Below are 12,921 nucleotides of genomic sequence, written 5' to 3' on the forward strand. Positions count from 1 at the left end.
CACACTAGTTAATGAAGATAATCCCAGTTTGAGTTTACTGTTTGTTATTAGGTTATATAAATCATTTTTTGGGTTACCCCTGTCGAACAGATCCGCTACCTTGGACTACATTTGGACAAACGATTAACCTGGAATCCTCACACAAGACTGAAAAGACAGGAAACTACAAGTCGATTTCGACTATTACAGCATTTACTAGACAAACGGTCTAAACTTCCAACACATTACAAAAGACTTATCTACATGACTGTAATAAGGCCAATCTGGACATATGGAGTTGAGCTTTGGGGCTCCACTAAACCTTCGAAATTCGTCTCGTATTCAATCGAAAATCCTTCGTAAAATCCTCAATGCTCCTTACTTTGTCACAAATAAAATTATCCATGAAGACGTTAATGTTCCCTATGTAACCGATCTAGCCCGAACCAGTTATCACTCCTTCCATAATAAACTCTCTGACCGCTCAAACCCCTAGTTTATAATCTTGCATCTTCTTCCATTCCTGACAATTCTCCAGCTAATGTAAAATGTCATTAGAGTGCTACCAATGGGTAGTTTCTCTACACACCTGTAACACTCCAATTTAACTTAGATCAGATTTACTAAATGTATTATTATTTACAGTTGTAAATAGCAATAAATAAATATTTGAAAAAACATTTGGGTATTCTGTTTTCTAATTAGCTTATATATTAATCAAATAGTTTATTCATTGTTATTATTATTATTATTACAATGATTGTTAAATTATGCAGTTTACGGGCTAACTTAATTTGTACGGGGGTTGCCCCATAAACAAATAAATATATTGTTATTAATATTATATATATTATATTTTGGTTGATTTTTATATTAGTTTTTACTTATATTTACATAATTTTCAACCCTAGATTTCTTTACTTCTTTGTAACCGATTATCTTACATTGTCAATATATTTTTAGTAGTTTCGGATCTTGTTTAGTTAGCCGAGATGAAACCCCATTAAATCGAGATAAAATTTGTCAAATATACAGTTGTTAAATATTTTTTGTTTATTTTTGGGACGAACATCTTTGTCTCCGAAAAAATATAATCATTTATATTTATACAATATTCGTTCTTATTGAATGCTTTTGAATAATAAATTTTACAAAATCTGAATTTTGAGGTTTACTCTGGAAGCTGAATGAGGTTAATATTAAAATCGAAATCAGAGGTAGTTTTATCTATACACTTGAGATAGTTATAATTTATTTATTTTTATATGATAATTTTATGATTACGATTATTAATAAATTATATATATTTTTACTTTTACTTACACTTTCATTTTTAGTTATCCCTGAAATCCAGTCGAGGCTTATCACCTGAAACCAAAAAAGTAATTGAATTTTAATTGCATAATATGTATGGTTCAGTAAATTTTAATATGGGAAAGAATTTATCATAATAAAATATCTAGATAAAATTTACCATAATCGATTGGGGTTATAACAACTTTATAAAAGTATTAGTTTTAATTGTAAAGAGAATAGGCAATAATAAATCTTAGAGCGAAATCTACACTAATTTGATTTAAATAAAATATGGATCAAAACATAGTAAATGTCATTTAAATAAAATAAATTGTATTCAATTTAGGTCACAAAACACTCTTTATTTCTTTAAAAGTCCTAAGTTTCGGACAATCTTAAATATAAATTTACATTCACATCAATAATTTAAAACCTTTTTTCAGGCGCTTCTACCCAAGTCACCATTTTCAAATTACTCCATTACGTAAGTTTTAATTACAATCAATTTGCCCCTGTTATACTTTATTATCACAACAATATTGCTTATATATCATAATATCACAAGACAAATATTGGTGTAATAGCAAAGTATAATATTGGTAAATTGGTTTTAATACTTATCTGAAGAGGGACAAAACAGGGTATTTTTGACTGGCATTGGTGACCTGGGCAGAATAGTCTGCAAAAAAGTCTTTAAATATTGATGTGAGTGTAAATTTATATTTAATTTATTACCCTTGAGGATGGCCGAAACGTTGGATGTTTAAAGAAACAAAGAGTGTTTCGAGATGTATTGAACGAGGAATAAGGAATGTATTGAACCTAGAACGCCTGCCTTTCAAACATTTCATTTGATGGTATGGTACTTATGAGGAAACTTTCAGTGTTGACTGGAAAGTCTCAATGTTTGTTAATATCAATTAATAATATTTTTAGTTTAAAAAAAAATTGTTGCAGTCATGGGATTGAGAAGTGAAACTTTAATAATGTATTAATTGTAATAATCTATAAAATAATGTATTATATATTAATTAATAATAATAGTAAATAATAACGTTATATGGTCCGGGTGCGGTAAAAAAAAACAACTCAAATAGTAAATAATTATACTATTTTTATTAAGCCAACGCTATAATAAAGTAATTAATATAAGTACTTATATTAATTACTTTATTATTAATTTTCTATTATATTTTACACTTTTCTGTATCCCCACTCATTTGGTATATTGTGTTTCTTAATCACTTGTTCCTATTATTTTATACTTTATTTTTCCTTTGTTTTTCTATCTGAGTTTTTTTTTTTTTTTTTTATTACTTTTATGAATATCTCTTCTTCCCCTCTATTATGTATATTACCATTTATTGCTCACCTAATTTAAATACTTTTTTACTGTTTTTACTTTAAAATTATTTTAGTTATTGTGGCATAACTGCCATTCCCACTGCCGTCAAGACAGGTATACATTCTGTCTCATCATTTGATTTGTATTTTTTTTCTTTTTTCATCTGTTAATTTGTACTTTCTTTAATATTTCTTCTCTTATCTATCTGTTACTATTACCCTTTTCATTTAGTATTTACAACCTGTAATTTTTATTATTATATCTTACTTTTCATTTTATACCTCTCTTATATTCCACTTATCTTTTTTCTTTTTTCCTTTTTGTAACTATAGTGTTTGTATCTTTTTTAGCCCTGACAAAGCCCTGCAACGTGAGGCGAAACGTTGGCTCAATAAAATATGGTAATATAATTATTTACTATTTGAGTTTTTTTCTTACCGCACCCGGACCATATTCCATTCATCTATACACACGGTCAATCAATAATCTTCTAATAACGTTTATAGTGATCACCATGTAATATTTCGTTTTACATATTATTAACGGGTAATATTTTATTTTACTTATAATCACCGTGTTATATTTTATTTTACATATAAGGTGGAACAATAATTATATATAAATATAATAATTATATTAAACGTATAAGTACAGACATAGATTATAGATAATTGTATGAGGGTATGTCAAGGTGCAGGAGAAATTTAGGAGAAAAGTGATTACGAAAATTGTTTTTCGAAGAAGTACTCAAATTGAAGTACAAATTGAAATACTGGTATAAAGACTTACAATTGTTTTTTTTCGTGCTTATACTATATTAACAAAAAAAAAACATGTAAATCACAGTTATACAATTTTAGGAACGAATAGTACAATTAACAGTTGGTAAACATTTCAGGCTAAAAAATGGTTTCTCAAGGTGATAATAGGAATATCAACTTTGTTTCACATCTAAAAAATATTTTACCACACTTTGATAAGTCAGCCAGACTGAAATGTTTCAATATAGTAGTAATATTGAAGCACAGTGAGGGTTGTTATATAAAAACTGTCAAGGGTGTGTAGTTTACACATGACAATATCATAGATAATCAAATTTACTAAAATAATAAAAAACAAAATCTTAATTGGCCCAGTGTTAAGTTTATACAGCGAAGTTAGCTATTACCATTTATGATCCTATAGTTACCGCCTTATCACTTCATCTTTATATTAATTGATATCAAAATTTTAATAGCATTCAATTAATGTATATACATTCTCAGATATAGCAATAGCGAACCATTACCGGGTCCACTAGTATCAAAATAAAATAATCTTTTGTTGGATGGCGATTAAGATAGAAGAATATTAGGAATAGTTATGATGTTTACCTCAGGTTGGCCGAAACTGAATAGCATTCACTGCACGGAGGACCATTTTCGATTTTAATTTCGAAAAGAACCGTTTCCACACCATCATTTCCTCTTACCTAAGGGCAACTCTTCGAGAATAATTTAATAAAATTTCTTTTTTATTCGAATAATTTTCACTTAGACCAGATCGCCCCGGTAATTGGGCCGTAGCTAATGGATAGTGAGTGCCCCATAGACCGTGTCCTCCAGTCTTACAAAATTTGAATATCGCCATTGCCTTCGATAATGTCATCGCCGGGCTAATGGTCCGAAATATACAAAAAGTTATATAGCAATCATCCACCGAACAATTGTTGAATACTGTGAAATTTGCTTAGATAGCGATGCTTGGGCATTATGGAACATTTTTCAGGTTTTGTTTATTTTATTTTTCATCATGGCTATCATAAGATTATTTTGTATTATTGAAAGAATGTAGTTGACCACATGAAGTTGATTATTAGTAGATACTCCGGGTGCCGGTCAATATGGTAATCAAAACTATTAATGGCTGTGTGATGTTAGTATAAAGGACAACAATTGTCATCACAACAGTTGGTGCCAAAACTGGAATAAAATAAATTCCAATAAATCCCACCGAATCAAATTTACCCTTCGTCATAAACCCATGACCTCTTGCCCCACAATATCCTTTAATAATACCCCACTTATTCCTGTCGAACAGATCCGTTACTTAGGACTACATCTGGATAAACGACTGACATGGAATCCTCATACAAGACTGAAAAGTCAGGAAACTGCACGCTGATTCCGACTATTGCAACATTTACTAGACAGACAGTCTAAACTTCCAATCTATTACGAAAGGCTGATCGACACGACTACAATAAGGCCTATCTGGACATATGTAGTTGAGCTTTGGGGCTCCAGAATCCAATCCTTACAGTCCAAAATCCTTAATGCTCCTTACTTTGTCATAAATCATGTCATCCATCAGGACCTTAATATTCCATATGTTGCCGATTTGGCAAGAGCCAGATACTTCCTAATTCCATCCAGATAATTCCTTCCATGATTAACTTCCCAACCACTCAAATCCACTTGTTCCTAACTTGGCTTCTCCTTTATTACCTAATAATCCTCCTAGGTGTTACTTAGGACTACATCTGGACAAACGACTGACATGGAATCCTCGTACAAGACTGAAAAGACAGGGAACTGCTCGTCGATTCCGACTACTACAACATTTACTAGACAAACGGTCTAAACTTCTAAACCATTACAAAAGACTGATCTACACGTCTATAATAAGGCCCATATGGATATACGAAGTTGAGCTTTGGGGCATCACTAAAGAATCTAATCCAATCATTACAAACCAAAATACCGTTCCTTCCATAATAAACTTCCCAACCACTCCACCCCACTTGTTCCTAACCTGGCTTCTCCTTTATTACCTAATAATCCTCCTAGGCCTCTGAAAAGATCCCACATGTTTGTATCATGTCACTATGTCACCTACAGAAAATTTACTTGTTGTATATATTTTTTTTACAGTTGTATATAACAATAAATAAATTATAAAAAATAATAAATAAACTAATATTGTTAACAAGTAAGTGATATAAGTGTTTAGATTAATTGCAGTTAAAAGAATTTGTTTTTAAATGAGATAGAGACATACATCGGTTTATTTGACTAATATAATTAGACCTGGGCAGAATAGCCTTCTATAAGTTTTTAATTATTGGATGTAAGGCTGTGAATATATAGTTAGCATTGTCATCGAGGATACTCAGGTAGGCCGAAACGTTGGACTGTTGATAATAAAGAGTGTTGAGAGTTGACTTGGATAGAATTTATTTTATTTAAATAATAAAATCAGTCTCGATTATATAACGTTATATAAAATATTTCTATGCAAAAACATTTACTTATTATTATTTTTTTTTAAAAAAAAAAAAGGTAATGTTTACTTTCATGACACTTCGTCTTTCAAAAGCTGTTGGCAGATGTAGCCAGAAGATTGGTTTCGTATAAGTTTTTTTGCTTCTAAGAGCAGGTGTTCAGGAGCGCAAGTGAAACAGAAGCTACAAAAAAGAAAAAGAAGAGAAAAGGAAAAGAAGATAAGAATAGAATCGTGACGGAAGGAAGAACTGAACTGAGAATAATTGAAGAAGGTGGGCTCTGCGAGGTCGTTAGTTTTTGTTAAATTGTCGGCCTCTTCTGAAGTCTGTCCTGTGGAGGATAAGGGGCAGCTGGAAGGATGGGTATAACTGTTAACTTATGTCACAAGTTATATATCTTACTGAATTTAGAATAAAGGTTTAAAATTACATCTATTAGTATACACCACGATAATCATGTATAATATGGAATTGAGCTCTGGGGCTCCACCAAACCCTTAAAATCCTTGATGCTCCTTATTACGTTACAAATAAACTCATTCACTAAGACCTTAACATCCCATTCTTTGAAGAATTGGCCCAAAACAGATATGGGTCTCTTCATTCCAAACTCCCTAACCATCCTAACCCATTAATACTTAATCTTTCATCCTAAACAATCCCTGATAATCCTCCGAGGCGTCTGAAAAGAAGATGGCCACGGGACCTTCTAATTTAACTTAATGGTTGAAGTACCACCGATAGGTGGTTCCTTTCCAAGATTTTCAAGTATATATAAAACATACAACATATTTACCTATTGTATTATTTTGTACAGTTGTAAATTACATTAAATAAATAAAAAATTACATCTGATAAAAAGTCGATTCTCATTTTACACTTTGTAACTATCTAAATTTATCATGTACTACTATGGCAGGCATTACAAGAGCATGGCGTCAATCCTGTGTACATAAATATTTAAAAAAATAAATTTGAAAACAGTAGAACCTCATGTCATGGATAGAAATAATACGAAAGGAATATGGTCCGGGTGCGGTCAAAAAAACTCAAATAGTAGAAATAAACTATTTTAATGAGCCAACGTTTCGCCCCACGTTGCATGGCTTCTTCAGGGCTATTTTGACGGCAGTTAAAATAGTTTATTTCTACTATTTGAGTTTTTTTGACCGCACCCGGACCATATTCCTTTCATTTTTACACACGGTCAATTAATACTCTTCCAGCCTAGAAATAATACATTTGATATTGGAAGAGGCGTGAAATAGGGTTGTCCACTATCCCCAATTTTATTTAATTTCTACTAAATTACGTGTTTATGAAGCTAAACTAGAAAGGATAGGGTAGAACCATGCAAGTGAATGGAAATAATTAATATCTCAGGAAAAAATAAATACTTTCAAAAAAATAGAAAAAGAAAAACGAATATTAATTGAACGAACTTGTAAAATTAATGGAATACCTTTACAAGTATTAAAACAAAAAATTAGAATTGTAATTAACTATCCATATAACATTGTAATATCTAAAATGTATTCTGAAATAAATATAGATCTATACAGGATTAAATATAACCTAACATATAACTTCTTTCAGTCTAACCCTAACTCATTAAACCCTCTAACCACAGAAATAGGAAATTACACTAAAACTACAACCTGTAGACATAAACATAAAATAATTAAACATATATCAATGTAAATATAAATCAATGATAAGTGTTTTATTCTTTTCAATGTAATGTATTTTGTTTTAATTCAATAATGTACCCTCCCCCTACCCTTCAATTTGATTTACTAAAGTGTAAAGTAGATAAATCTGTAAAATGTAATTAGTATCAAGAAAATTGAGTTGTATAAGAGGTATCTCAAAACCTTATAGTAAACATTGTATATTATATAAGTATGCAATAAATATGTGTATATAAAAGATGGCTTGCCTGATACATCATAAGATCGAAAATGACAAGAAGAGAAATCAAAACACCAATCATTCCGTAGTGCCACTCTGGTACAGTCATAGAGGCCGTAACAGGGCGCTTTCTTGCAATAGCTGAGTTAATAGGTTATGTTTCTTGCATATACGGCTACAAACGAACGACAGAAAAAAAAAGTTAAAAAATTTTGGGAGAGCTTTTGGTTGCCTATAGCTCAACGTTTTGAAAGAGCTTTTGGTTGCCTATTGCTTAACATCTCGGGCCTTCTTATATCGGTTATAACTTCAAAACTTCTTTTTCTATTCTTTTCAAGCGGTCTGGTCGAAAACTATTGTCATGAAACAACGATTTTTTGGAGCATTATCAACAACTGAGTTCCAGCACTGTAAAAGTTTCCAGTTCGGAAATGAGTTCCCCAAGAGAAAAACTAAAAATTGTTGAGAAACAAATTCTGGACCCATTCAGTTACATTTTTTATTCCGCAACAAAAGCGATCATAGTTATCCACTGGTGACCAATCTGTTCTAACCATGGTAGGGGATCAAGTAATTCATTTTTTGGGACCGCCACTGAAAAAAATCAACGCCACAGGCCGGACTTGAACCGGCACCGCCCGGAGATCTTAGAAATATATCGTTCTGAGATCTGCGGGTATAATGAGAATAATCAGCTAATACAATTTTAAAGTATCAATGAATTACAAGAGTTCAACAATTAAAAAAAAAATTATTCCATTTCATTGGAAATTTTAAACTTAGGTACGCTGGAGAGCTGGAGAACTTTATGACGTATGAACTATGAACCATACACTCAAAAATAGATTTCATGCAACTGTTAAGACCCACGAAAATCAAACCGAAGTTTCAAACATTGTGGATATAATTGAGGTCAACATGTATACTAGTGTATTATACATGTAGAACGCGTTGTGGGTTTTTTTTTAGTGGATTTTATCCTAATATGCGAGTTTAATTTATATTGCAGTTTTTCTGATAACTGTATATTTTCTTTTCTATATTCATTGGTTGTTATCTCGTTCTGTTCTTAGCCCTGATGAAGGCTAGAAACTCTGGCCGAAACGTTGGCACAATTAAATAAGTTACATCAACTTATTTGTGTTTTATTTTGGCCGCACCCCTAACCATCTTCTCCTAGACATAGTGGACCTTGGATGACTTATAAGTCATCCAAGGTCCACTATCTCTCATAATTAATTAATTTTTCTGATAACTATTTTTTTAATCACAGACCTGATCATATGTGACATACCGAGGGTTGTTCTATTTATAATCAACCTATTCTTACCCAAGTGGGAGGGTTAAATTTTCATTCAGTGGGACTAGAATTAAAATAAACCGGCTGGAATCGATCCATTGCCGAAGAATACTCAAGGTTGCTAAAGTGACGCCTGAAATATCTCAGTTAAACGTCCTCTACTCTACATTAACCGTCTCTTCAACCTAGCCGGTGGATAAGCGAAGTTTTACTGTAATAATTTTCATTCTTAGGCCTGCTTTAAATATACTCTCATAACATTCTTTCCTGTTTTTCTCCTCGACTACCTGTTTATCTTGATTTCCATTTCTTGTATTAATTAGATTTCTTTTCCCTCTCGTTTGCGCAACGCATGCATACATCAGATTCCATTCACCCGTTCGCTTCCGCATCGACTTGCAGAATTTCTTAACTAATTTATTCCGCGTTTCGCACTAATTGTTGTGGTGTAATTCAATATTTTCCCGCAATTTCCTCTGCAGAACTGCATTCGCAGAACTGTATAACATGGGAAAGGGGAATGTATTGAGATGCAATTTCTTCACTGTTAAAGTTTTATTTTTCTCACATATTCGAATGAAGCAATTATGCTAAGGTAATGAAGTAATGTTGCTTGCGGCCAGGGCTGTAGAAAATGATAACGTTCATTTCCCAAAATATTTGGTCGTTCAATATGAAATGTCAGTTAAACATTATGCCAGCAATCAATTTCAAATTACACGATTTTCATTATAAAATTGTGTGGTACTGACATACGGAGTTGAGCTTTGGGGCTCCACTAAACCATCGAATTCCTTCCGAATCCAATCCTTACCGTCCAAAATCCTTAATGCTCCTTACTTTGTCCCAAATCAAATCATCCATCAGGACCTCAATGTTCCATATGTTGCCGATTTGGCCAGAAGCAATATATACCAATATACCAATCCTTCCATGATAAGTTTCCCAACCACCCAAACCAACTCGTTTCTAACCTGGCTTCCTCTTCATTACCTAATAATTCTCCTAGGCGTCTGAAAAGAAGAAAAGAAGCCTCGAGATCTTCTCCTTTAGAAATGTTTTTGGAGTTCTATCAATGGGTAGATTCTCCACATGTTTGTACCATGTCATTATATCACTTACAGCAAATTTAATTGATGTATATACATATATATACAGTTGTAAATAACGGCAATAATAAAAAATAAATTATAAAAAATTTGTGTGGCACGCAGACGCAGTGAAACCTTTTGATGAGGATCTATCGCTTTAACCCTTCTTTCGAAGATTTGAATTTCAACCTTTTAAATAGTGGAAGAACATTACCCGAAAATGATATTTAATATTCAATGCATTCAGTATATTTTTTTTATTATTCTATACAAAGAAAAAAATCGTTTTGTAGATAATAATCTTGAAATGTCATAGGCAGAAAAAAGAATAATATGAAAAATTGAAACTTATGCAGATTCTTAATTTTTGGCAGTAGAATGGCCAAAATTAAATTCATTGAAATGTGATAATAATTCTATTGGGTCTCATGGTTAGTTTGATACTTAAAGATAGCTGCACTTTGGGATGTTGTAAGTACAACTATTTAAACGTCAAACGAATGCAATTTTGAGTTGTTGACATTGTCTCAATATATGGCAATTGGAATTACCAAACACATTGTGTATACAAAAGCAATTCATGTTCTTATTTATTTTGCCAAATGATAATAATAATGTAAAAGTAAATGTTTAATTTTAAATAAATAAAATAATTGATATCAAAGTGTATTTATACAGAAATATATCTTTTATGTTAAATGAGAAATATACCGCTAAAGTTTTTTATAGAGAGAAAGGTGTATTGGGGTAAGGGAGAAAATATAATTAGATGTTTAGATAAATAATGGAGAAAACATAAAGAATAAGGAAAACAAGGATAGAAAAAAGGATGAAATAAAAAATAAAATATTATTATATATTTAAAATTTACCGTACTATGACTATATATTATAATAATTTAAAAAGAATTGTCTGACTAGTATTTCGTATTACTTTTTATTTAGCAACCCAATACAGTTGGCCACCACACTCAGATTTACAAATTCAGGCATAGTTAAAATATATTACAGATGATATTTTTGCAGGGCTCTGACTACAATGACAATATCACTACTCTCATAGTCCAGGGTTCGCAGACCTCTGAAGACAATTGAAAGAAGTAGATGAGATAAGATGGAAGAAACAGCTCACGTCAGTTAGGTTCCTTCATGGTGGCTATAGTTTTCTATTACGTTATTCTATAATTTTTTCTGTTACAATGTAGCCATGAGTCAATCCTGTGGGTCGTTTTCGGGATAGAATCCAGAATTATTATCGAATCTGCATAATAGATTATATTTTTGTAAAGATCACTTTGATGTAAGTATAATGCCAGAGGTTATATTATTAGATTATTTAACACACATCCTTAAATAAGAACAGTATTAGTACAGTATTTTTAGTAAATATATTAAAATTTATATATGTATACATAGTTGACCCTAAAAATTTATATATAGGAAGATGGTCAGAGTTACGGTTAAAAGAGAAACAAAAATAGCTTACAACTATTTATTTTCCGACGTTTCGCCCCACTTTACAGGGCTTCATCAGGGCTAAAATTGAATAAAACAATTTTTCAAAAAATTTTACTCTTACCATTGTTATTTATTTTTTATTCTTATCATTGTTTTATTCAATTTTATTTTATATTGATATTATTTTACGTTTTCCTTCCTTTTATTTATTCGTAATTTCTTATAACTTTATTTTTACATAATATTTATCCTCGCTTAAATTGCCTTAATGTATCTTATTGTTGTAATTTTCTCAGTTTTTTTTTTATCTTTTTAGCCCTGATGAAGCCCTGAAAAGTGGGGCGAAACGTCGGAAAAAAAATAGTTAATAACTATTTTAGTTTCTCTTTTGACCGCAGCCCTGACCATCATCTTATATATATATTGAAATTTAGTTTAAGCTTCAACATTTCTAATCTCTGCTGGACAGAAATCCGAGTTTATTGCAACAAATTTTGCTAACATTGCTAGCATGGATCCTAGGCAAATTTGTGCTTTCATGAAATCGTATTCCATAATTGTTTAGGAAAAAATAATGAAAACTCTTTTAACAGCTATATGTGTAATAATTTAAAAAGATCTAAAAAGTGTGAATAGCTGGATCAGTGTTGTTTCTTTATATGAAAATGGCGTCACATGTGAACCATCATGGTGGCTAGAGTTTTCATTCTGTCGGTATATAAATTTAATTTTTTTTTTTAATCATTTATTTATTGTTATTTACAACTGTATAACATATATACAAGAAGTAAATTTGCTGTAGATGGGATAGAGAGATGATACAAACATGTGGAGAATCTACCCACTGGTAGAACTTCAATAACATTTCAAGAAGAGAAGATCTCGAGGCCATCTTCTTTTCAGATGCCTAGGAGGATTATTAGGTAATGAAGGAGAAGCCACGTTAGAAACAAGTAGATTTGAGAGGTTGGGAAGTTTATCATGGAAGGATTGGTGTCTGGTTCTGACCAAATCGGCAACATATGGGACATTGAGGTCATGATGGATGACTTTACTAAGGATTTTGGACTGTAAGGATTAGATTCGGAGGAATTTGATGGTTTAGTGGAGCCCCAAAGCTCAACTCCGTATGTCCAGATAGGCCTTATAATAGTCATGTAGATCAGTCTTTTGTAATGAGTTATGGTAGCAATTCCTGCTGACTCTACAACTCCGAGCCACCTCCCTCCACAGCTCCTATATATACCCCCATCAATCCCAAGCTTGTAAGATCAGTACCA

General features: G+C 31.6%; 1 protein-coding gene across 2 annotated transcripts in view; it reads right to left on the reverse strand.

The window, feature by feature from the left end:
* The window catches only part of LOC106692901 (uncharacterized), a gene marked incomplete in the record, with an annotated part of 226,376 nt that overhangs the window by 107,199 nt on the left and 106,256 nt on the right, over positions 1-12,921 (reverse strand). For both annotated transcript variants that reach the window (XM_067048739.1, XM_067048738.1), the window contains 1 exon segment: positions 1,303-1,347.

Source organism: Halyomorpha halys, unplaced genomic scaffold, assembly GCF_000696795.3.
Source record: "Halyomorpha halys isolate HHAL.00 unplaced genomic scaffold, Hhal_1.1 Scaffold76.1, whole genome shotgun sequence".
NCBI classification, from domain to species: domain Eukaryota; kingdom Metazoa; phylum Arthropoda; class Insecta; order Hemiptera; family Pentatomidae; genus Halyomorpha; species Halyomorpha halys.